This window comes from Ammospiza nelsoni, chromosome 3, assembly GCF_027579445.1.
Source record: "Ammospiza nelsoni isolate bAmmNel1 chromosome 3, bAmmNel1.pri, whole genome shotgun sequence".
NCBI classification, from domain to species: domain Eukaryota; kingdom Metazoa; phylum Chordata; class Aves; order Passeriformes; family Passerellidae; genus Ammospiza; species Ammospiza nelsoni.
Genome location: NC_080635.1, coordinates 75780547 through 75807050, shown reverse-complemented (window position 1 = coordinate 75807050; position 26504 = coordinate 75780547). Strand labels below are relative to the sequence as shown.

The 26504-nt window shown below is 36.0% G+C and overlaps 1 long non-coding RNA gene across 3 annotated transcripts; it reads right to left on the bottom strand.

Annotated features, from left to right (window-relative positions):
• Positions 1 to 12061: 12061 nt before the first annotated feature.
• Positions 12062 to 17043, bottom strand: LOC132071543 (uncharacterized). 3 transcript variants are annotated; one of them, XR_009418140.1, is made up of 4 exons: positions 16973 to 17034; positions 15148 to 15224; positions 14456 to 14527; positions 12062 to 13262 (listed from the first exon to the last, which is right to left on the bottom strand). It is a non-coding gene; the product is annotated as an uncharacterized LOC132071543 (long non-coding RNA). The 3 variants fall into 3 exon arrangements; XR_009418138.1 differs by having other exon boundaries at positions 15035 to 15224; positions 16973 to 17013; XR_009418139.1 differs by lacking the exon at positions 15148 to 15224 and having other exon boundaries at positions 16973 to 17043.
• Positions 17044 to 26504: the final 9461 nt, after the last annotated feature.

Sequence of the window (26504 nt, the reverse complement as noted above, 5' to 3'; positions counted from 1 at the left end):
TACAACCATAATAGTCTATTTTATTTGGGGTTTTGTTTCTTTTTCTTTTTTTTTTTTTTTTTTTCCTGAAGAGAAATGTAATGAGTACAATGAACCACAGTTTGGACACTGGAAAAGATCTTACGGTGACAAACAATAAATATAATTCCGAATGAGAAAAATGAGCGTTTGTTTTGTGTACAGAGTTGAGTCTGAATCAATTAGATAGACCAAGAATAACTTTTATTTTGAGACAAGATACAGTAGAAATGCTAAACAGACTAATTGCCCATATTCCTGTAAGGCAGAATTTATGAGTGTTGCTGCTTATGGCTATTGAGTGAAAATGGATATGGAGGGTGAGATTGATCTTCTGTAACTTTATTTCCCCGAAGTTAGATCTTTGCTCTGTTAGTCATTTGCACTACTTCTGCTTTCAGATTGTAAGAGAAGAAATAATGCAGGGCATCTGAACGCAACTTTCATGGCCTGATGTGTACATGACCCTGAGTGAGCTGAGACAGAATTCTTCCACAGATAATGCCTCCTCTTAGACTATATGAGAGCAGGTAAAAATAATCTACTTAGTCTTGTTTCATTTAAAATTAAGCTGAACTCCATTCTGACATACTGTCCAGAAAAACTTCATATGGAATGTCTTATTCTTCAGATCTTTTTCAGATTTGTGAAAACATGTAGAGATGATGGAAAATTTACTGATGTAATGACGAGGGACAAAAAATGTATCTTTTTAGTTTGGGTTCATTAGCTAATTGGTACAATGTCTTGCTATCCTGAGGGGGGGAAAAAAATCAAAACCAAAACAAAGGCTATGGGCCAATTCCAGCTCCCACTTACGTTACCTTACCATGGATAAAAGGAATTATTTTGGCTTCTCAGAGTTTTATGAGATCTGGAATTAGTCCTTACATGACCAAAATTAGTCCTTATATGACCAAAATTAAAGTACTTGAGAATTGAGAGTTTTAGGCACTTTTCAATCTATATTTCTCAACTACCCTGATATATACACACACGTTTCTTTCTTAGTGCAGCTGCACATTTGATGGTGTTAAATTTATAGATTTTGTAGATATTATTGCAACTGGAATGAAAATTCAGCTTTTTCCCCATTCTCACATAAGAGTTTCATTTGTGGTGCAAATGAGTGGAGTTTAAGTTGCTAAAAATGATCTAAATAAATGACATACCTGATCAAATCTAGCTCATTAAACACAAGGAAACAGAGCTATAGTACTATTGCAGAAGTTTGGAAATGAGAAATAAGATTCTTGATTCCAAGGTGCCTGTTGAAACTCCATGTGGTTTTTAAAGGAAACACTGAAATCAGGCAGTAGTGCCATTGAAAATTTACCAGTGTTTCCTCTTGTAGCATCCTTGTGGGCTTCAGTGAGACTGCTCACTCAGCCACCTAAGTTCTATCATGAATGAAGGGAATTAATTATCAGTTTGATTAAGATTTTCACATCGTAAGCCTGGGGGACCATCAATCTGCTTATCAAGAAAATTAATAATAACTAAGAAATTGCACTATTTTAATAAGTAAATTAATAATTTGGAAGTTGTGGTTCTGCTTTGGAAATGAACTGATTTAATTAATTTCTTCATAATCACTAGTTGATGATAATTCATGCTAGTTCTTTGCTTTTGAAAAAGGAATGCATGGTTTCAGGTTCCAGAAAGTTTAATTTAGCAAAAAACATGATTTACAGTCAGAAATTGTCATGGCAAATTTAACTAAGTTTATTTGTTTCATTGCCACTGGATATGACTTTCAATTTCAGTTTAAATTCTCTCCATATAGGGAGCACTAGATGTCTGGTACTGAAAAAAATTCCATATTAAAAAACCAGTGACCCTTAGGGTTCATATATCTAAGAAAAACTAACAGCAATGATAAAAAACTAACATCAAAAACAAAAAAACCAATGAAAATAAATTGTATTGGAAAAAAAATTTGGTTTTTATGTGATGTACAGTTTTTTATGTCAAAGACTATGCTTTGAACATGGCCTTGGGATTTTCCTGGATACAGTTAATTTTCATTTGCTTCTGTTCTTTGTTACAGTGAAACATGTTAAAATTCATGGATCTCTGACATTAGCAGGATGAGCTATAATAGGAAGAGTGTCAGTCTTCTTGAACAGCTGAACATCCATAGTCCTGCTCTGTAAGAGGCAGGAATTAGCAGGAAAGAGATCTATCATCTTGTCTAACTAAGAGCCAGTGAGAAATTAATTGTTCGTCACATTAAAATCAGTGGGGATGAGAGAGGACAAAGCTCCATTTTAGAATTATTTAATTATCACAATACCTTAAAGGATAATGTCATATACATGTTTATTTTTGTGGGCCAATTTAGTCAATTAGCCATGGTTTTTAGAATATCAGAATATCAGCATAACATTTTGCATAACATGACAGTAATCAGTCAATAACATGCAACATAAGCAAGTAGACCTGGCCAGATGAGATATTCCAACACCATATCCAGGAGAAGACTAAAACTCCACGAGTTTTTAAATTGCCTTAACACTGTGTAATTCAGTGTTGACATAACTTTGAGAATGTAGCTACTGCTCTGTAAATGTTTAGTCTCTTGCATAGCAAACATCTTTGCACACACAGAGCTTCAATTTAAAGATTTTCAAAGCAAGCAATTGTTATTTATGGCAGATCTTAAGCTGGCTCTAAATTCAGCTCAGTACCAGAAGATCCCATGCGCCACTGAAGTCAAACTTGTCCTTTCTTCTAAAGCAGTCCTTAAAGTTGAGAAACATGTTGCAATAGAGGGGATTTTTTTGTTTGTATTTTTTTGGTTGGTAAATCTTGCATGCTCCAGAAAAGCAGACAGGAAAAAAAATCTGGGAATATAGGAAGACTGGACCAACACTAAGTCAGCTTTAAATTGAGAACAGTTGCACATTCAACATTAATGTTTCTGAAACAGAGCATTTTTGTTTTAAGGTTTTAAATCTAACTTTTTAAAAGATTTATTATGTGTCATTAAGGGAAAAGAAGTGAAAAAAATTCCTTTTGCTCCCCCCCCCCGGATGTGTATCTTAATTCAATGATGAAGGTAGATAACTTTCAAATTTCAAATTATTTAGTAAAAGCAAAAAATCCTTTAAAGACTGATATGATTTCCTCTGCCCCAGCAAATAAAATAAATCTAGCAGTTCATCCATCCTATTTCATAAATATGTTAATGAGGACTACAGCTAAGCTGAATCTAAATTGTGGAATTGCAACATGATGCTGAATATCTGCGTGGAGTTTTTGATGCTGTGCTGCTTTTGACTTGGACAGCCTTAAATTTTTTCAGAGCAGATTGTATGGGCTTATGTTTGGGATCTGTGATGAAAACTGATGCTTTCACAGGGGTATTTTATTTATTCATTCCTGGGTAGTGTTTACACAGCATCAAGGCTTTTCTGCTCCTCAGACTGATCCACCATCAAGGAGGTTGGGGGTGTCCAAAAAGCTGGGAGGAAAAGAATCTTAATTAATTTTGAGTAAACATGATCATAAAGATAGATACAAAATCTAAATTTATTGTTTCATGGATGTGTAGCTTAAAAGAATTACTCCTCAGGAGTTTTTTTTTTAATAGGTTCAGCTAAAGGAACTGTACTGAAAGAGATTAGTTGACAGAATATTACTTTAAATGGACTAATGTTTTAAGAAAATAAAGACCACTCTCAGTATGGCTATGAACACCAGCTGCAGCCAGTTAATTTTTTTGTCAAAATTCATGAAGAAGCTTGAGTCTAAATAGTCAGGTTGGAGACTATAATTTCCTTCTAATCTATACTGTGAATACTCCATGCAGATTATGTCTTTAGAGATACAATAGACATGAAGACTTACACCATCTGAATGCTACCTGGAGATGAAAAGGAAGCATTTTACTTATACATATTAGATAAGAAGGGAAATCAATTCAAACTTTCCTCAGAGGAAAAAAAATGGAAATGCAGGAAATCTTTCTTGCCTCCTGACTATCAAAGATGCTGAAAATGGTCCTAGGGAACCAATATGAATGCTAAATATAATCTTGATTAATTATCTAGCAGTTCTATATTTTCAGTAATGAGTTATACAGCATTATCCCAGAGTTAGCAAAATCTCATTTTCCATACTCCATTGTGGGGAAATTTTCAAGTAAAAGCAGTTTATCTTATTTGCAGTTCCTGTGTTTTGTAACTTTCCAAGTGAATGTCAGTGATCTGCCAATCAAATCCTTGCTAAAACACTTGGAAAAGCAAAACTCTAATGGCAATGCCCTTCACCGCTTCATAGGGAAATGTCAGCTTAGCAGACAAGAGATCTTGTAGTCATTATTCCACATGTCATTCAAGGAAAAAAAACAAAAAGAATGGATAAAGTGAAGTACTTCAATGCCATTGCCTGTATTTATGTTTGTTGGCTTTGACATTCTGTCATACTTCAGGGTTTTATAGCACACTTGTCCTCCATGCAGTGCTTTATGTATGAGTGAGGAATAGTATTCCATTATTGCAGTAAGAGGAGGGAAAGGACAGGGAAGTGATTTGCTTAAGGCTATTCCTCACATCACGAGAAGTGAGGAAAGTGTCCCTATTTTTCCCAAACACTAACCTTTAACCAGTCTTTCCCTCTGTAGAGCATGACTCACTGTGCTGTTCTACTCCATCACTCAATTGATCCTTCTGCAGTCAAATGTAAGACTCCTATTGCCTGCAGGAAAAAGATAAACCACAAAAACCCCCAAAAAAATAACTTACCAAAACCAACTAGATAAAAAATCAAACAAGCAAAAAACCCAGCAAACCCCCAGATTCTTCATATCTTTCTTAAGTTGTACCTGGCTTCATCTTTGAATTTTCTTAGCTTTTTCTTCTTTTTGAAGCTCATGAGACTTTTAAAAAGAAATAGTATTTTTTTCTTCACAACAATATGCTGAATAAAATTGCTAACTATAGCTTAATTTTAACTATAGCTTAAACTGAAGAAGAATTCCTGTAGAATTCTGATTATTTGCATATGATCTAACAAGATTTAACACAACAGAGAACTGAAGTAGAGCTCACCAGTCCTAACCACTGAAACAAAATTTTTAATAAATTTCACTCCAGTTAGCTGACATCTTTTTTCTTTAATACAAGTTTAGAATTTCCATGCTGACTGCAGGATTTTAAAATTACTATTATTTATTTACTGTTTAAATGTCTGGAAGACATCCATAAACAGTCAGAAATCTTGGATCCACAGGTTGAAACTACTGACTTCACTTCATGACATGCTTGATCCACGACCTTCCCCAGCATAAAAACATTTTTTCAAGTCATTACTGTGATGCAGACTGCCTTAGATGGCACTGAAAATATGCAACTGGTAGATTGTATTGACATTGGTAAATAAAAATACTTTTCTTGGTAGTTCTCAGTGTTATGCCAAATGCTGATGGTTCCTAACTGCGGTTAGGAAGGTTCAGATTTGATATCAGAAAAAGATTTTCCACTGAGAAGACTGTGCAGTCCAGGAAAAGTTTTCCCAGAGAGTCTATGGAGTCTTAATTCTTGGAAGATTTTCAAGATTTAGCTAAGCAGAGCCATAGCTGACCAGATCTAGTGTGGAATGGTTCTGCCTTGAGTGGAAGGCTGAGTTATATAACCTCATTTCTAGTATTCCAGTCCAAATTATTTATTTTATAGCTATTTATGTTTGATTCCCTTTAAAATGTCTGAATATCTTTGTTCTGTAAAGAAGCAATAATTGGGCACCTTCAGAGTCTTACAATGTGTGCCAAATTAGTGTTCCTCAAAAAGTGAGCAATTGATTCAGCTTTCTTAAAAGAATAGTGAGGGATTTCCCTGAAAATATGAAGCTTAAATACTCAAAAATAACAGATTTTAATTTGGGAAGCAAATCTACTTAAAATCTGCATTATAGTTCTTGCTGATTTCACTGAAGGCATGCATTGCCTCTCAACATGGCCATGCAGGTCATCAGATTTGCTCTCTGAGCACACTGGGGAAGTATATATAGTAATGAGCTGAGAATGGAGCTGTGCTATCTGATAAATCAGTGTGGGTCACATAACCAAAGGCTTCCAGTGCAGCAGGGTTTGCAGAAATGAGGGACCTACTTATGTGTGCAGCACTCTACCAGCCAGCCAGCTTTAGATTGAAGCTTTGCTTGTCCCAAAGGCATAAAAATAGTCACCCATTTGTTTTAAGACATAACTGTATTTTTTTATCCTTGCATATTTTGAAACTGTAATTCTGGCAATGTAGAAGTACCATACAATCATTTTAATTTTCATATGATTTTTTTTTTGCTTTTTATCAGATCCCACTGATGGCCCAATTGTATTCATCCAGATTCCATCAGCAATGTCTCTTAATTAATTCTGTCTACAACCTGTTCCCATAAAACTCTATCAGGCAGGGTTTATTTATGGGAACATGGCTAAATAGTAATGTTTACTGGTTGCTGGCACTGCAAATACTTTTCAAAATGCTCTTGAAGCAGGTTAGATTGATATTGGCAAGAACCTGGTAAGCCATTCTTACTTAGCAGACATAATTAAACTATTTAAGCAGTTTAATTTAAGATATCTAAGTCACACTGCAGTTTAATTTAAGATATCTAAGTCACACTGCATAACATTTAACAAACCAAAACAAATTTTTTGATCCAGGCCAAATTGTGAGTTAAAATATTGCAGCATCTAACTTCTGGTTTCCTTTCTTGCAGTGAAATTGCAAGTCTGCCTACAGAATGATTACTGAGTTCAGCTCATCATACAGTGTGAGAACTGACAATCTGAAAATCCTATATGAAGGCCAGGAAACCCATTCCAGCTGTAGATGAACGCTGGGAACAAGGATGTGTCTGCACTGCTGGCCATCCACATGCCCAGGTGTTTGACATATGCCCTGAGGTTAAGAAAAAGCACAGAGACTGTTAGCAACATTATGACAAATTAAATTCTCTATGGCAAAACAAATTCTCAGCTATTGCCTACTTAGTGAAAGTTGATGACTACAGTTGTATAGATGATGTTGACATGAAACTCTTATTTCATTATATTATGCCATATTTGCAGCAACACCAGTGTCAAAGAATTCAATTTTTTTTAAACAAATCACTGAAGACTGAAACAGAGAGAAATGGAGGCTTTCATGCACAGAAACGCTTGTTTGTGTTCTTTAACAGCAAACTGAGTCTCAGGGCCACATGAAATCAATTGACCTCTATACTGTAACACATTTAACCCTGATGTTTCTGCTTCTACTGTGTGCTTAATATCAAACAATCTCATTTATCTTTAACTTCAGACAGGGAGAAAAAAAAATCTGGGCTGAGATTCAGGGTAGGTGCTAAAGGACAGAAACCTCAGCTAGACTACAGATGTGGAGATTCAGTCTTGTCCACTGAGTTAAGGCAAAATGTTAAAGAGACTTTTCCAAGCTTTGTACTTCCCTTTGGGTCTCCAGTGAATACCTTGGTGTCCCTGTGTCCTTGAGCTTCGGGTCTTTATCTGCACATTATTGAATGAAGAGCAGCTTTAGGAGCAGCTCTAGAAGTGCTGCTCAGATACTCATCTGCTATGGTACATTTGTACAGCTGAACATGCTTACTAAGCAATTTATCACTAGAGTAATTTATCACTAGACAGGAGTTGTGTGATTAGGAGGATCTGGGAACCATGGTAAGAAATCAGAACTCCCAGGCCTTAACTGATCCTACACACTGGTTTTCTTTTATTGTCTCTCTTCCCATGCTGGTAATTCTGGGCAGATGTGCTTGAAGTTATTCTCCTGTCAAGGTGCAGAAGGACTGGGCTGCCCCCACCCACCCCCATCTTCCCTTCTCTCTTCTCTATTATTTATTTTGTATTTAACTTATGTAGACAAGATCCATCATCTCTATAATCTCTATTTCTGCCTCTATAATAGGTCTTTTGCTAATTGCTGAGATATCAGTTAGTTCTTGTACAGTCAGTTATATGGTACAAAACTGCTTTGCAGGGTTAAAGTCAGCTCTGGTAGTGCTGAAGGAGGTTTTCTTTTATTTACTTCTAAATTTAGGCAGATGCTTAGAAGAGTCATTGTAGAGAGCAGTTTTGGACGTGAGCTCCCTAAGCATTACTTCAGATACTGAATTTGCTTTTATCCTCTGACCCCAGTGACCTAACCAGGGTGGTTCAAGAAAGCCTGGGGGAGGATCCCCTGTGTGCACAGGCAGAGCTGGCAGGTCAGGGCAGAGCCCAGGGGCTCAATGCTATGCTGTTGTCTGACGCACAGCAGCTCTGAATTCAGCTGACTCTGGGCACCATGCAGTCTTCATTCCTACACCATTTTGGCTTTCTAAATAAACAAAGGCTTTTATTCTTTATAAAGGTGATTTTAACTGCTCAGCCACTTGTCTGAGCCATTCTCTGTATCTTTAGATTAGTCAATGCTTTATACGACACTTTATTAAATACTTCATGTGATAATGGAAAGCTAAAAGTGAGCAGGCAAATTAATAGTGAAGTTATGACACAGTTGTATCTAGGAATAATAACTTCTACTATTGGCAGAGATTTGCCCCTAAGGGTGTGGTTTTTATTCACATTTGATAACTTTTTCTCATCCTGACACTTTAATTTACTACAGAACTTCAAAGACAAATTAAGGCAGAAGTCTTTAAAAAAGGATATCAGAATAGGCTTTGTTGTGAAGGAGGAATGGTCTTGTTTTAACAAACTCACAAAATAAACATATAAAAAACCTTTCTTAATAAAGAACTGTTTTTAAAGAGCTTAATAGCATAGTAAAAGAGGCTTAATAAAACTGCTCGGACAGATTTGACATTTATGGGGATTTTCTGTGGAGTGACATAAAAATAACTAAGATCTTGAACAAAATACATCTGCACTTCTTTGCACCTGCAACCTCGTCATGTGAAAGAACACATAAAAATAGATAATCTCCTTTGATTTATTAAGAAAAAGAAATTACATACTAATTTCTTCCGCAGACCTAGTGTTTAAATCCAAACCAGGGAAACAAAATAGTATATTAATGTATAAAATATATCTTTAAATGTTCTCAGCATTCATTACACATATTTCTCTAAAATGTGAGAAGTGTGAGGTTTATGATGTTGAACTGATATCTGGTTATTCAAATGTCTGAACATCCAGATCTGATGCTGTTCAGCATCATTAACTTGGACTTTCCATCTGCAAAGATCCCAGAGTGCTTTCTAAAATGTGAAGTTGACGCAACTTCCAGCCATCCACCAAGGGACCCCCCTCAGCCTTGAGAGCTGCACTGCCGCCCTCTCGGGGCAATTCCAGGGGGAATGGCAACACAAGAGGATATTGGGGAATGGAGAATGGGTCACCATGATATTTTCTGAAAAATCCCTTCACCAGGATTTTTCTCCTGAAAGGCTGAAAAGCCTCAGAAATATAAACAATAATTATCTGATTGCTGGGAATGTGGTTTGGAGGTTGCTTACCAGCAGGTGTATCTTTGTTTGGTTCCACGTGAATTGTTTTACTTAGTGGCCAATCACAGCCAGCTGTGTCAGACTCACTGAGTCTGTCACAGGTTTTTATTATTCATTCTTTGCTAGCCTTCTGATGCCTCCTTTATCTTTCTTTTGTATATTTTTAGTATATAATTTTCTTTTAATATAATATCATAATATAATAAATCAGCCTTCTAAGAACTTAGAGTCAGATTCTCATCTCTCACCTCATCCTGGGGACCCTCACAACACTGCAGCAAGAATGGCCAAGGGCATTGGGGCACCACTTTCAGGGCTAAAGGATCTCAGATGTCCCAATAGAGCACAGAGACCTTGGTATGCTGAATTAGCACCAGCACTAAAACCAGTCCCGTGTTTCACATGTCTGCAAGATAAACCTAACAAAGTAGTTCATTAATTTTTTCATGCCTGTGGGGAACACTCCAATTTTGCCATGAAATTAAGTGCAACCTGCATCAGGGTGTTTCATTCAGCAAAGTCTTAAGTCCTTATCGTACCAAAACTACCTGTAAAGCCCCCATGTAATGTGCTTAATGGAAATTAACCATCCCAACACCTTAAGGGGCTCCCTTTTAACCTTCTGTCCACAACAAAATTTACCATGAAAGATGTTTTATGAAGTTCCTAACTGGGTCAGCTATTTCTGTTTTTCAGTCTGTGTGTTTGGATCTATATTTACCTTTGGCTTTATACAAGATAGTCAAAAGTAGTGGGGGTGCACTTTTTTAATTTAAACTATCATGACAGATATAGTTACATGTCTAAGAATTCCATGACCCAGAATATGGTGTACTTTATATTAAAGAAAATGTTACTGTCCTAATTCAGAAATTAAAAAAATTTCTACTAATAATTGTCCTGCAGACATCATAAATAGTAGGTTACTGACAAATATGTGTTTCATATATCTGAACCTCTCACAACATAGATAAACATTGAATTAGCTGAAACCAGAATGCATGATCTAAATAATTATGTGCAAAAGAGGGAACAGTCACTAAGAATAACAATGGGAATCCCATCTGGTTTAACAAGACAGAGTGCAAGGTGCTGCACTAGGGTCAGGGCAAGAAAGATGAAGGGAGACTATTCACAAGGGCAATTATGAGAGGAAAAGGGGGAACGGCTTCAAACTGGAAGAGAGTAGGTTTGGATTAGATATTGAGAAAAAATTCTTAACGGGTAAGGTGGTGAGGCACTGGAGCAATTTTCACAGAGAAGATGTGACTGCCCTGTCCTTGGAGTGCTCAGGGTCAGGCTGGATGGAGCTCTGAGCAACGTGGTCTAGTGGAAAATGTCTCTGCCTGTGGCAGGGGATTGGAACTGGATGATCTTTAGTGTCCCTTCCAACCCAAACTGTGCTATGATTCTGTCAATGTTCACAAGGAAGCAGAAGTAGAGGTCAAGCTCTAGAATTCATTGATTAACTGACTATCAAAGGAAATTTATACTAAAGAGCATTGTTTTTTTCAGTACAGAGCTATCTCAAGTACTTGACAATATGATCGGAAGAATTGTTCTTCCAGTGTGCTGCATGGGATTAAATATTATAGAAAAATTTAAGTAGCATGACATTGATGTGAGCAAAATGATGTATTTCTTGAAGTTCTGCAGTTATTTAGTGTTATTTAGTAGTTAGAATAAACATTTTCCAGACAACAGGAATTATTGCTCATTTTAAATGATTCTGAATTTAGTTTGACCTTCATTTATTGCAGGAAACTTCAGTAGGATTATTATTCTTACTAGAGGAGATATCTGAGTTCCCAAGGCTTGTGGGTGCAGCTCCCTGGTTTTTGCAGTGATTTACTGTGGGAAGTTAAGAGTGTGGCCCGCTTATAGAAGGCGGGAAGTTCCCAAAGATATTTTGACTGGTGACCGTATAGGTCGTTTTGAACTCAAAAGGAGTGGTAATCAAAGCCACAGTTAGATATTAAACTGTTATTAAATATGAAATGAACATTTAATAAATTCACTGAATGCAGAGAAAGAATCATACAACTGTAATTTAGCATTGTCATTCACATATCTATGACTTAATTACCATGGATCAGATCTTTCTGAAAATTTTTTATCATCACTAAAGGCAGAGATTTTCTCTATTATACTTGAATTACCTCTCAAGTAAAAAGGGGTGTTAGTGAAGATCAGTATGTTTGACAGGAAAATGTTGCTGCTCCCTGACAATGTTCTAGAAACAAAACATTTTTGCTGCTATCTGTATTTGTCCTGTTATTACTCAGGAGCACATTTTCAAGTGTCTTTCAAAATTCCCCCCAATTATATCCCACCGTGAGGAGATAATGTAACAACAACAACAATAATCCCTTAGCCTTTATTTAGTTATCCACTCCAACATTTTTCAAGAGATTGAAACTTAAAAATTGAAAAAATGTTCACATCAACACAGGGGAAAAATCATGACTCTCTGCGTTGGTGTTATGATACAGATCTCAAAAGCAAGGTTACAGTGAAGGGAAAGAGATCAGGAAAAGAGAATTTAAAGGTAAGAGTTTCTATGTGATCAATATTCATTTTTTAATGAGTTTTTGGAATTTGTTCCTGTGATTAATTTTTGATTAATTCTTTGGAAAAGCTTTTTCTTAACAACAACAAAAAAAGTAGTATGGTGGACACTTTCGACAAGACATTCTGCGTCCTCTAAAAGGTCAAAAATTTATTATTTAAAATGCTAGTGATGTATCAGTCAAGAAAGCCACAGAACACAACCCCCATTATTTTCAGTGCTTAGCAGAAGTCTCTGGAATGCCAAGAGATCTATCCTCTCCTGATATCAGAGATATGAAAGTCCGAATCAAAAGACAAGATGTAGAACACTTTAGATTGGGCCTGAGTACAGAAAAGATTGATTGCCATATAAAATGTAGGGAAATGATGGACACTAATTTGTAATTTGATATAATCTTTTCCATCTGTATTGGCATTTCAAAGACAGGCTGCTTACCCTAGGTTTAGTTGTGAAGATTTCACATTGAAAGGAAAATCTTCACAACTAAAATGGACGCAGATTGATTGAAAAATGTGCACAACTCCACAAATCTTGTTTGGTTTGTCCTTTTCTTCATATTTAATGATTTATTTTATTGTCTGATGGTAAACGAAGGCTTACTAAGGAAGTTAAAATATACTGCACTAAAGCTTCCTAAAACTAGCACTACCCACATATCAACCTCATGTTTAACCTACTTTGGAGGAACAACAGCTTGACAATGTGAGGAAATTCTCAAAAATAGCCTATAATGGAAATTTTTACTGTACTAATTCAATACAGTCATAAAATCTTGAACATCATAAATTATATTGATAAAAAACAGGATGTTGTTTGCCATTTGAAGTCACATACTGGTTGTGGAATTATCACACTTGAGAGTTTATTACTAGTATGTTTAACATGTGCACTATTATCCTACTGCTTTAAAAAACCCTTTAAAACAAATTGCAGATATATTCATTCCTTAATTACCCCACTCTCTCAGTGCTCTGTGGGTAGCTGTGACCTGAGCTGTGTTTTTGCTGACAGAAGACTTTGTCTCTCAGCTGTCAATATTCTTGTTTTGTGAGGTTCTTGTGCTGAAGGATGAAGGGCTGGAGCTTGAGCATAAAGGCTGGCTTTGGTTTCCTCCCCAGTTTTATGACAAGTTTATTCCCCTGAATGTAGATCCAAGTCCCTGTGAACAAAGCTGGAACTTCCAGGTTCTGATGAAATCTTCCTGAGTGAAGAGAAGTTAAGTGTGGAATCCATCACATTGCAGGAATGCAGAGAGTTACATTTCTGTGACATTAAAGTTTGGTTTAATTCTTATTCTAAGAAATTATTTTTTATATTTTCAGTTTTTAATACTAATTTGTTCAGCATGTGAGTACAGGGTGAAATTTTGTTTTGCTTTGGGTTTTAGGTTAGAAGGGGGCTTTGGGGTTTTGTTTTAGAAGTTTTTTTCCTTGTTTGTTTTAATATACCTATTGATTCTGATTTTATCTTTTTGCCTTCAATGGTTTCCAGAATAGCTCTGTCTTGCTTCTCTTTCATATTCCTGTAAGAGTTATCAAAACACCATATTTTTCTTACTGCTCAAGTCACACAGATTGAAGCACATTGAAGTTCTGAAATCTATTGGTTCCTTTAAGAGAGTGACTCTTTAATATTCATCCTGAAGTCTAGAAAACAGAAGACCAAGGATTGGTCCTGATGTTTTCCAATATATGATGATTCATTTGTATTACATTTTATTTTCTTGCCCTATATATTTATCTATTTATATATTTAGTTTTATGTTTCCTTTTACTAATCAAATTGATACATGATTAAAATTATTTTCTTCTTGTTACAAAAGAGATGGGATAAAATTTAAGGATACTTCTGAGTGCCTTTTAAGTGTGCCCCTTACAGGAGAGTTGAATAATACTGCATTTCTGCCAGCTGTTAATCTTTTTTTAGCTGTAGACAAGAAATTCTGCAAGTCACCATTGAGCTACATTATGGAATGCAATGTGCATTTGAAATTTATCTTCAGCTTTTTCTAATGCCAAACATGTCAAAGACACCATGATGAATTATTGTGGCAATACAGATTTTCTAATTCATATCTCCCCACACTGAAATTCAGTATTGGCCAGAGTGTAAATAGGCAGTGTGATGTTGTTTTCAGACAGACTTGTTTTCCCTGAATTTAGGGGGTAACTTTTCTAAATTGAAACATTTTCTGGTACAAAAACAGAACCTTAATTCAGGAAAAGCCTCCAAAAAAGTGAAAAAAAAGTGACTGGACAGAATAAAGGTCATGTGGCAGTTGGCCCAAGAGGATGCACTGAATGGGATAACTCCCTCTAAGTGTAGGGGTTTTAACTATGCTCAAAGAAATATCATAAGGGTAGTGATAAAGACACAGAAATATTCTGTATCTACCTGATTTCCTTTATTTTCTGTTTTATGACCAGTAGTTATGACTTTTGAAAATATTGACTGTAGACACAGGAGCTAGAAAAAAAAGAGGATGTGTGGTAAATGTTGTTCAAGTTAAAAGATTACATTTTAACATAATTAGGTTTTTCACATTAATGTGGGGTGTGGGGGGTTGATAACATCTTGGCATTAAGAACTCATGCTGTTCTGGAATATTTCTGAACTCTGCTAGGAAGACAAAGTATGAATTACTTATGATTTATAATATATAGAATCCCTCTGATACTTCATAGATATCTTTATTGGAGAGTTTGTTTTACTAAACTTTATTTTCAGCTTTTAAAGAGAAATTGGGCTGGGGTGAGGTAAAAGCTTTTGGAATTTGAACAGCCCTGAGTAATAGTGTTAAAGGATTATATTTTCCCCTATGAGACCAGAGCTCAGCAGCACAAAATAAAAATACATTGGAAGAGACCTCCATGAGTGCCAAAAAACACTTTTGCAAATAAAACCCCTGAAAGCCTCTGAAATTTTGGTGAGCTGAAAGACACACGGATATTTTCTTATCCTATGACACATTACCTTTCATTCAGGGAGTTAGCAGTGTCACCAGGCTTCCAGGGAAAATGACTGAACAGGAGAATTTCCCTCTGCCTCAAGTTAATGGAAGACAATTAGTGCTAATTAAATTTTACCTGACCCCCGAGTTCCTATGGATTTGGTCTAGTGCAGATGTCTGAACATTGAACCTTTGGGGTGCTGAAACCAAGGCCTGTTTGCAAGGAAAACAGGGGTTGAGGGGAGAAATTACATGAGTTTCAAATATTTTTGCCCAAGCTTATTTTTAAAAAATCAACTGGAAAACAACATGGAGAAAAAAATCTGTCAGTTAATATTTTTCTGAAGATTTACTAAAGTTTTACTGTACTAAAGATTTACTGAAGTTCTAAAGACACAGGGCACATAAGATCAGACAATACATGATTTTAATAATAATAATTATAATAACAAAATTTTCCATAGAGTCCCTTCCTGAAAAGTTTGCCTGTTCTGTTTATTATCCAAGTAAATGACTTTTTTGGCTTTAAAATTAATTTATCCAATTTCCTTAATGGTAGAAGGATGAAGTAAAATTGTTCTGCAGATATCAACAGATGTTAAAAAGATTTAAACACTTACTTTTAACTTCATGGTTTTAGTCCATTATTCAGTCAGGATGCCATTCTTGGTCACAAAATACTTAATTGTTATCGTTGTCCAAAAATGAGTTTATGAAGGCAACATTTTCCTTTTGGTTAAGTCATTTTATGCCAAGTGTCATTGTTCCCTTCTCCTCTCTCTCCTACCCCTTCCTCTTGAAAAAACTGTATTTACTGACTCCTCTGAACTCTTCCTAAAAATTATTTTTTTTCTTCACCTATTTTGCCTGTGTTTAATTTAGGTCATAAAATCTACCTTAAACTGCCATAAAAATCCTGCAATGGGTGACTTTGGTCCCTCAGCAGTCAGGCTTCAGGTTGAAAGGGATAAAATTCATCTACATGAGGTAAACTACTCTCTGTGTTAGAGCAAAGAATCCACTTTTTGCTCTAACACAAAGCCATAAATCTCAGTGGAAGACCTCCCCCATGAAAGGTATCGAAGGGTCCCACTGGATCAGCATTCCTTGGAGCACACAGCAATTCATCTCAGTTCTGCAGTGTCAGGAGAGGAAGCAATAGCGGAAAGGGGAGGCTCAGTCTGTAAGCAGAGTCTCTCCTGAGCTCCTGTTCTCCCCCAGCGAGCTCCTGGCCCTGTGGAAGGGATGGCAGAGCTCCCATCAGCCTCATCCGTGCTGTGTGAGCGTTTGGAAAGCGCTCACTCGCTGAACGCCGTGGAGCTGCATCCATCCAGCGCACTTCAGCACCAGCACACTCCTTCCAGCTGGAACTTGTTCCTTCACTGAGATTGCTGCACTTCATTATGATTAAATGAGAGCAGCTCCCCTATCATTGATCCAATTTAATGAAATTTAAACAAGTGTAACTTGCTCTTCTATACAGGAAAGCTGGAAAACATACTAGCATAGGGACCTTCTGATTATGCACCTACCTTTTGTTTAACAGGCAGTGAATGGAACTGAAACTGATTTTTTGTTAATAAATGGTATCTTTCAGCAAAGTATTTATTCTGATTGAAAATTGTGATGGCCAGGCTTGAATAAAAGACAGGAGCAATTGGGTACATACCTAGCTAGTTTTTAGGCGTGGATGAAGGCTAAATTGCAAGCTGGCTCTAATGCATTTGCAAATAACTCCTTTAAATATTTGTATGATGTAACTGGAACCTTTTCAAGGCACGGACATTCCTTTTATCTCCCAATAACTCAGTGGAAAATATGCTTTAGGAATGGTGAGAATTTTTAAAGTCCACAGAAATTGTAAATTCAGTGGTCTGAATTCTCTGCAGCATTCTGGCTGCCCACAGTCACAAAGTGCTGTCATTACATTGCAAGGGTTCCACGTTGCCAGAGTTCCATACCTCCTTGATGTTTCTTGCAGGCAGCTCCTCCAGGCACTGACTCTTCCTTGCCCTCACAGCAGCCACTGACTCCAGTTCCCCTCAGCCACCCAATCCACTCTTTTATAACACTCTGCTGACTGGCTGCAGCTGCGGCCTGTTAACATCAGGCCTGATCCTAACCCTTAGTAATTAACCCAGCTGCAACTCTTTAGAGGGTAAGAATACATTCTATACCTCCTTCATTTACTTATGCTCTATCCCCCTACAACACAGTGCTGTGTGTAAACTTCTGCCTTCCAGGGGAGGAGGGAATATAAAAAAAGCTGAAAGTCAATGGAAGGTCAGTAACAATGGAAAGAATTGATTGCAGCGCAGACAGCCTGTGACACCCACATAGGCCCCTGACCAAATCTCCTGCGGTCCATACAGCTGCAGTCAGAACACTTTTGGAATTATATGAGACTTAATGTCACAGAGAGGCTAAAAGGCAAAATAAAAAGTTTTTTAGTTTTGCCAAAATAAACAGAATATCCATAACTGCTACGGGTATGGAAAGAAACAACCTTAGAAACCCTGTGAGCTGTTCAGGCATACTCTTGGGACTAGCTGACCTTAAAAAGTAAAAATTTTATAAATGAAATTTCATTTGCAGTAAGTGGAAGTATCTGATTAGATGGAATCTTGGCATTACTGAGATTATTAGGAACTATGTAATGAGTGGTACTTTCAGGAATCTTCTTTACCCTATTAAAAATGCATGAAGGTAATCACAGAAAGAAGCATCTGGTTGTCAAACATGCCTTTTAAATTATGTTTGTCTCAAGAAACATTTTAATTGCAAGAGAATAAGTATCAAATATAAAAAATTGAAACAAAGAAGATCAACTTTTAAGTAAAAAGTTTTGCAATACTCAGCTCATAGGTCAGAAATATTGACCCAAAGAGGGGCAAATTAGGATCTTTTGGTGGTGACTAAGAGAAATGGTGACCTTGGTCTTAAATAAAGCAAGGCAGATGGTTAAAATGATCATTGGTCACTTTGAAATCCTAGAGGTGCAATTCTGCCAGTTTATTTCCAGGAATACTGCTATGTTCTTATATGTTTCCCTGTCACAGCTAAAAACTAAAAATTAGGACTAGAAATCAAAAGGAGATATCAGCATTTTAATTAAGTCACAAGAGACAAAGTCAACTGTTCCCAAACACTTTATGCTGATTGACTGCCTACATGATCAATTGGTTTAGCTTTCTATCTGTAAAATGAAAACTGCTAAAAAGATAATAATGCATGTTTACCCATGTAAACATGGGAAATGTCATAAACCATTTATGGAGCTGTTGAGATTAGACATGTCTGCAATAAATGCTGAACTAATAGATTAAAAACTGGATTATCTATTTTTATTTAATACAAGACAACTACTTACATTTCAGGATTCCCTAAGGTGTGTCTTGCTTCATTTATTGATAGGACATTTTGGTACCTTTCTATTGAGTGATTATGTGTTGTCAAATGTATGTGCAAATTTAAGTAGTGTTTGAAAAAGAAAAACAATAGAATGCCACATCCGAATACTAGCTCAGGTTTTCCATTCATTGCCCTCAATTTTTGTGAATCAGTCAGTTGTCAAAAAGACCAATATCTACATACAAAACCAACAACAGCAGAAACAGGATGCTATGATTCACATTGCTATGAAATCTTAGACAGGAGAAGGGGTAAATCATAAATATGATTAATGGTATAACCTCAGTTTTAACCTTGAGTGTCAAACTGATGCTCATTTCCCATTCATTCTATTGAAAGTCAAAAGCAAGGTACAAAAGATACATCAAAAAAGATCTTTTAAAGACATATAAAATAGCTGTTTTGAGCTGTGTGTCATGCCAAAACACTGAATTGCATTATAGCTAGGAAAGGGGAAATCCACTTTTTTATTACAGGACAATTACCATAGAAGAAGTACAGATGGAGACAGTCTCCAGTCATCCTGTCTTTTTACAATTTTAAAATTATTTTTTCATCTAATATTTGCATATATGTAGCTTTTTGCATGAATGTGGATACACACCTATAATTAATACATGTAGTTCTGTAGTTTCTTACAAAAACTGTATACATACCTTATAAAAAGTGAAATTAATGTATTTTAAGGGACTGAACCTGTGACAATTTGACTATTGTAAAATAGTCAAAGTTTATTGTTATTACTTGAAAATTAGAATAGCTTGTTATGAGAATCCCTGTTCCAAGAAAGATGCAGTGAAACAGAGCAATGTGCAAAAGAAAATAATTTTCAACAACATGACTGATGTGAATTAGAATTTTTTTCAGAAAAAGAAAAAAGAATCTAGCTCATAGCTAAGATTCACCCTCCCTGTTCTAGCTCTCTCCACACTCATTCTTCTCTTAGGCTAATAAAGGATGAAGATCACTTAATGGCTTTTGTAGAGCAGGTAATTATTCTGTTAAAATGGATCACATATCAGAGTTTAACAGAAATTTGTAGAAGCAGAAATTCCAGGAATATCCAAAAGTCTCATGAGCAATCCCAGTGATTTTTGCCACTATTTGTTCACAGATCATTGCAGAAATTCTCTAGGTATATTTGTAAGAAAAGAGAAAACAAGGCAATACCAGATCAGATTTTTGTTATATCATGTATTTATAATAGGAATTGCTCCCTTAAAATTCAGTATTTGCTCAGTGATTTTTACATAGTTTGAGCAAATATTTTTCCTTTCAGAAAATATAAAATCAGTTTTAATTGTTTAAGTGACTGTTCAGGAAATTATTGTGCATTTTTTATTTCAAGGGCCATACAATTTAATGCTGGCTGAGATTTTCTCAGTATTGTCTGGGTGACAGAGAAACATGCTGCAAAATAGAATGGATTTGGTAGATATGCCAAATTTCTGACCCATACCTTAAAAGAAATAAAAAAAACTAAAAAAAATGAAGTGCTGAGTGATCCTAGCTTTGTTCTCAGAATGATGACCATCTCATCACAATGATTAATTGGTACCATAAAATGAAATCAAGGTCATGGTGAGTTATTGTTAAGCATTAATTCAATTCTTAGCATTATGAATGCATCTATATTTAGCTTCTTCTATAACTATAAGCTTTACCTAACTGTCTTTAGTGCTTTCTATAGTTATTCCTTAAGATATACATTAGTTGAAAATTTATCCATACACCAAGGAAAAAATTCTACATTGGGGACATATATAGTAATTTTTTATATCCCATCATGAGAAAGGAGAAGAAAAATATTAATGAAAATCTTTAAAGAAGTCTTCCTAAGCAAGCTACCACCATGTGAGCTCATTTGATTCCATACTGCAGAGAGTATAAGGCACAAAATGAATGGACAGCTTAAGGCTAATTTCACTATTTTTATTATTTCATGAACTAAAAATAAATATTCTCCCTCTAAATGAGGGAAATTTGCATTTCTGGTTAGTAGTTACACTTTGACCACAGAAATACATATTACCTAGGAAAAACATCTGGTGGGGAGTAATGGATGCACTCAGAGATTAGTGAACCAGAAAACTGGGCAGGTGCTCTGATTCTTGAGAAGAACTCTGCAGTGATTTCACAGCAAAAAGCACCTTTAAGAAAAAAGTACTCTGAAAACAGATTATACATTTTTTAAAATTTATGAAGTCATAAGTGCTTGTTCTTTAAGTCTAAATAATTTGAAAGTAATAAAAAAAAAGAAGAAATGCAATCATGCCTTCAAGGTATTTTTAGAAGCTTATAATATAATTTTTATTATATTGCTTCATAACTTGAAGTAAATTCTCATAAATTCTGAACACTTTCTGTGGCCAATAGAAAAGCACCATTTTTCTCTGTGAAACTAAACTAAAACTAATTCAATTCATATTAAAAAGCAAAGTCTGTAAAGCTAAGTCATTTGATGAAAAATCAGGGGCTGATGAGTGATGAATCCCTCCTTGCATTAGTGCCAATTTTGTGGCTTGGAAACTCTGCTCTGTCAATATTGTGATTTTATTGGAATGTTCTGTTTGGTAATGAGGTTTTTGAATATTGCTTCATATATTTACTGTAATACAAAATAGATATTTAGCATAAGTTACCTACTCAGTGCTATCTTTGAGTGATATTTGAATATATGAATTTTTAACAACAACAGTTTTAGTATCTGGGAGAACTAACTTCAAATGGAATTAGCTCCTCCATAAATTCATTTTTCATACCTCCATGAGAAAAAGCTCTCTAACTAATGGTAGTTAATGTCAAAGGCTTCCACCAAAGCTTAGATTATTTCACAGATACTTTAATAAATCAGTTTTATTCACTTTTTTTTGCGTATCCTTGCTGTGATTATTTTTATGCTTCTTTCACCATTTCTAAGTTTTGCACAAGAGAGTGTGACATTTAAATTCCAAGTGATAAAATGCAATTAGAGAACAGAATTAATCAAAAACCCTGTGGTTTAGTGTCAAAATTGATTTTTTCCTGCCTGGTTTTCATGCTTGGGTTTTTATTTGGCTTTGGGATTTTGTTTAGTTTGTTTTTCTTCCCTGCTTGGAGATTTACTTTGTCTGCTAGACATCATATTTTATCTCTATTACAGAATTTCTGGATTTTTCTTAGGCATAGGCTACAGATAATTGAATATTTATTCACTTGAATAAAAAGAAAACAGTTGGCTCCATCAGGAAGTTTTCAGTGTTTTTTGTAGTATCTTGCAGCTGTAAATGTAGTATTGCCCTCTCTCTCTGTGATGGACTGATGGCACTCTATATTCCTATCTACCATACCTCTGAATATCTCAAAGGAGTCCTTAGACCAGGAAAATCAGGCAGTTATCTGAAGGTGCTGATACATTGCTGAGTTTCTGTGGCAGACACCACGATGAACACTGCTCTAATGACACCCACATTCTGAGGATCATCACTGAGGGACCTAACCATTTCACCTCGGAGTAATGGGAGTGTTTGGTTGCTCAAAAATTCAAATCCCAAGAGACACATAGTAACCCAGCAGAATTTGCTCCCGTGGAAGTCAGAAGATGTATCAGTTTGTGTCTGAATTCACTGGGTATTGCTGAAACTTTAGTGGAGGGTCTCTTCTGATGGATTTGAGTCCTACAGTTGTTTTTTCTGTCATTTGGACTGACACCTAAGGCCAAGCATTTTGTTGCAGTTGTGTATCCAGGCCTCATAGGAGAGAAATTTCCTGTCATTTTAATTAGAACTTAGAGAGATAATTAACACTGTCATTTAAAGGATGCTTGGCATTGTAAGAACACTGCTGTGTGTTTTTAGTTTAAATAAGAACTGTGGTCATCACTCCGTTGTAAGCAATTATTAGTGAAGTTACAGCTTTTCATTCCAAAACTCCCCAGAACTTGGAAAGTGGAATGGATAAGATAGAAAAATATCTACCACCCCAGCTGAAAATTAGGAATCACTCCACTCACTCAGCCCCCCTCTGCCAGCCATCACGCCAGTGGGTGATGCCATGGGGATGAGAATCAAAAATAAAACATACAGGTTGAGATAAGATCAGGTTAATAATTCAAAACAATGAAAAATACAATATTGGCTAATAATAATAAAGAGGGAAAAGGAAAAAAAAAACCTGAAAAAAAAAGTGATGCAAAATGTAATTGTTCACATCTGCTGACCAATGTTGGACTCACCTTCCCAAACTGAGATCAACCACCCTCCTGCGTAGTTCCCCCCATCTATAAGCCAGGCATAAGGCTCTGTGGTGTGGAATATCCTTTGCTCAGTTTTCTTCACCTGCCCTCGCTATGGTCCCTCCTAATTTCTTTTGTGCATCTCCTTACTGGCAGGGCATGAGACACAAAAAAAGAAGAGCAATCCTTGACTTGGGATGAACACAGCTGAGCAATACCCAAAACATTAGTGTGTTGTCCACTCCATTCTCACTGCCAACCCAAAGCCACAGGACTTTGTACCAGCTCTTGAGAAGAAATAACTTTATCCCACCTGAAACCAGGACAATCTCAAGGAAAAGCTGACTAATGAACTTTTTCCAAAAGATGCCTTTTTCGTGAAAAAAATGCAAGGAATAGAAATGCCATGTTCCACATCTGAGCTGCTTATCCAGCAGATGACTACCATCATCATGTGAAAGATTTTATTCAAAACTCACCTAAATATCCATCTTCTTTGAGATTATTTAATACACAGCAAAGCATGAAAGAAAAATATGATAGTGTCTTTTCTATACAGAGTAAATACATTTTACTCCTCCCTAAATCTCCCATTTGTTTTCTGTCTTTTCTAATATACTCCGTAGTTCATGTAAAATGTTGATTATCGCCGCCTTATAATCACACTGTGATCCACAAGTCCACAGATGTGTTCTGTCCTACACCATCTCCCTTGTATTTCCAGGGACTATCTTCCAATACAAAAGAAAAGTCATGCCACTGATTTATTTGATATTATTTTTCTTTGCAAATCAACTTTATTACTTTCTTCTAGGTTACTTTTAATGTATTGTTTATTTTTTACTGTTTTTTTCAGGACAAGAAGTTATACTGAATAATTGCAAACTCTTGCTTATACTTCTAACATCAGGCACTGAATTCACTATTTTCTAGGCAATAGAAACTACATTTATTGTAACTTCTAAGTTACAACTATTTAAATACCAGAGATCTGCTTATTTTGTTTCATTATTGCTTACACAGTTTAACCAGGGAGGGAATGAAAGTACAGTTGTCAGAGCACACTGAGTATGGACTATGTTGGGATTTCACAAGAAAATATGTAAATGGTTGAGATAACATCCAAGAAAGAAGAGTAGATTCCTGCTTAGTTTTTTCTTCTCTCAGTTCTTTAATATAGTAGAAAAAGATCAGTAAAACTTTCTATTTCTCCATGAAGTCTGTAGATGTTCAAAGCTTGTAATTTTAAAGCCAGTTTTCAGGCTGACATCAAAGTGGAAGATAAAAGTATGTCCTTCATATAGGGAAAGTATGATAAAGAAGACTCTTGCTTTCTAGAACTTCATAATGAATGTTGGTATTTTAAGAGTTTCTTAAGATTATTATACATAATGGAATTTTTTAACAATAAATTAGATTAGCTCTGGCGTTGTAAAAGATATATATAAAGCAGATGCAGAAATGAGAGCAAAATAGGAGCAAGGGAACACATTACTAGCCTTATAAACAAAAATATGTCATGTATTGTATTAACCACAGCATTTTCTCTCTAGGCTCCTAGAGAACATTGTCTATTCCAATAAGGTGTATAATGGAAAAAAATTTGATGTGTGGCTTATGCTTGCCATAAGCCTTTTCCATTTTACCACTTTTTATGGTGCCTTATTCTCGGCCATAATTTCAGGTTGTTGCTTAAATCAGTTAGAAATAATACAAGTTATTTTCTTTTTTGTTTGTTTCTTTGTTCATTTATTGTTCTATTTGGACCAGAATAGGCTGAGATTATTTCCTGTCTATATATTTTTCACTCTTCAATTTTATTAAGCAATTACACACAGACCTGACAGGTGCAGATCTTCCATTAAAATTCCACTGGGCATTGAAATTGGGATTTTCCAGACACAAAAGCAAGCTTGGTAGCATTCACAGCATAATGAAATTAAGTGACCTTTGTATTTGCATTCTCTGGGTGGGGTGCACCTGGGACTTGCATGGTTGAGCAGACACTGCTGTGGAGGCACTTTTGCTGTTCCAGCTTTGCGTGGAGCAGTTGTAAGGACTTTAAAGTTTCTTCACAACCTCAGTGAAAACTGCAAGATGGTTTCTGTTCCTTCCTTCAAACTCTGCTGAAACTCCTCTTGCCAGCTGAGTCCTGCACCATATTGTCTCCTAATTACTTCATAGAAACATAAAATCCCGGAGCGGTGTGGGTTGGAAGGGACCTTAAAAATCATCCAGCTCCAACCCCACTGCCATGGGCAGGGACACCTTCCACTAGATCAGGTTACTCAGAGCCCCAACCAGCCTGGCTTTGGACACAGGGATGGGACACAGCTTCTCTGGGCAATCTGTGCCAGGCCCTCACCACCCTGGAGTTTCTCCTGCAATCTAACCCTGCCCTCCTTCAGTTTAAATCCATTATCCCTTGTGCTATCTCTACATGTAAAAAGTCTCTCTTCTGTCTTTGTTGTAGGCTCCCTTCAGATACTGAAAAGACCCCTTCAGATGTTGAAATAGTTCATTAAATAATTGGAAGATCTTATTTTTTTCATTCTGAAGCTTTTTTTTTTTGGAATCTCCTAATTTTTCTCTTTTCGTTAATGTTGTGTATCAGATGTCATCAGGCCTAGATTTGATAAGAGCCTGTGCCATTTAGTGTGACACTATATACTTGCAGTATGGCCAGAAACAGACATGAAAAATACAGCAACCTGCAAAGTAATAACAGCAAAATAACACGAGGATTGAATTTATAGGGATCACAAGAATACAATTTGGGAAAAGAAGTACTTTTGACAATCAATTAACTTCTCTCTAAACTTTGGGTCTCTAAAGGCTTGTCTGATCCTTGCCTTTCTCCACAGGAATTTCTTCAGATTTGAATTTATTCTGTGGTTCATTTCACTGGTTTTACAGTGGTTTATATGGAAAAAAATCCAAATATCTGTTTGAATAAAGGAAGATAGTGAAATGTTGTAGATCAAGGGATCTGAAAGGGGAGTTTCCCCTAAAAGTTGGTGTATGGCATAAGGAAATATTTCTTAAATTATGTTGAATCTATTAGCATTAAAAACCCTCACATGGGATTTGTTATTCTGTGCCAATAAAGATGAATAATGCTTGAGGACCTTGATTCTGCTGGATCCCACTGGACCAATCACAATGCAAATGCATGGGAGAAGACAATCCTTGCCCCCACATGTCTGATTTCATTATGTGAGATGATGCTGCCATCCTGCAGTATTTAGACACCTTTTTTAGCTGAGCTGCTCTCTCAAGATGCAAACTTCCAATTGGATCACTTAGTGAACCCTCTGTTTTCCCTTCAGCCAGCCTTTGCTCATCCATGGTTACCTCCCCACTTTGTGATCTGACTGACTTCAGAGTCACTGCTGTCTCATATCTATCCAATAGATATGGCTGCAGTGTCTTCCTACACACGCTCCCTTCAATTTGCTTACATGGAAATACATTAGGATTAATTGGACCCAATTCACTGAATAACCCAGAATGCACTGTCTGGCTGTCTTTTGTCTCTACTTCAGTCTTTCATGAGCCTTCTTTAATTCATGATCTATGGTTTTGTGATTATTTACTGAACATATAGAACAACCCCCGAGTCAGGAATAGTCTTTCTAGGACCCCAAAGGGAACATTTTTATTTTGCAAATTCTTTTTATTAATATTATCTCTTCTTGATCTCTTTTTATTTTTTTAATCTGTTCGCTGGAGACTTAATTCACATTAAACATTAACTTCTATTTATTAAGTTGTGGATGAATCAGCCCATCAAAAATTTAATACCAAGAAAAATTACTTCTTCTGGATTAATTTTTGCTACATTTTATACTTCTCTACCATAAAGTGGC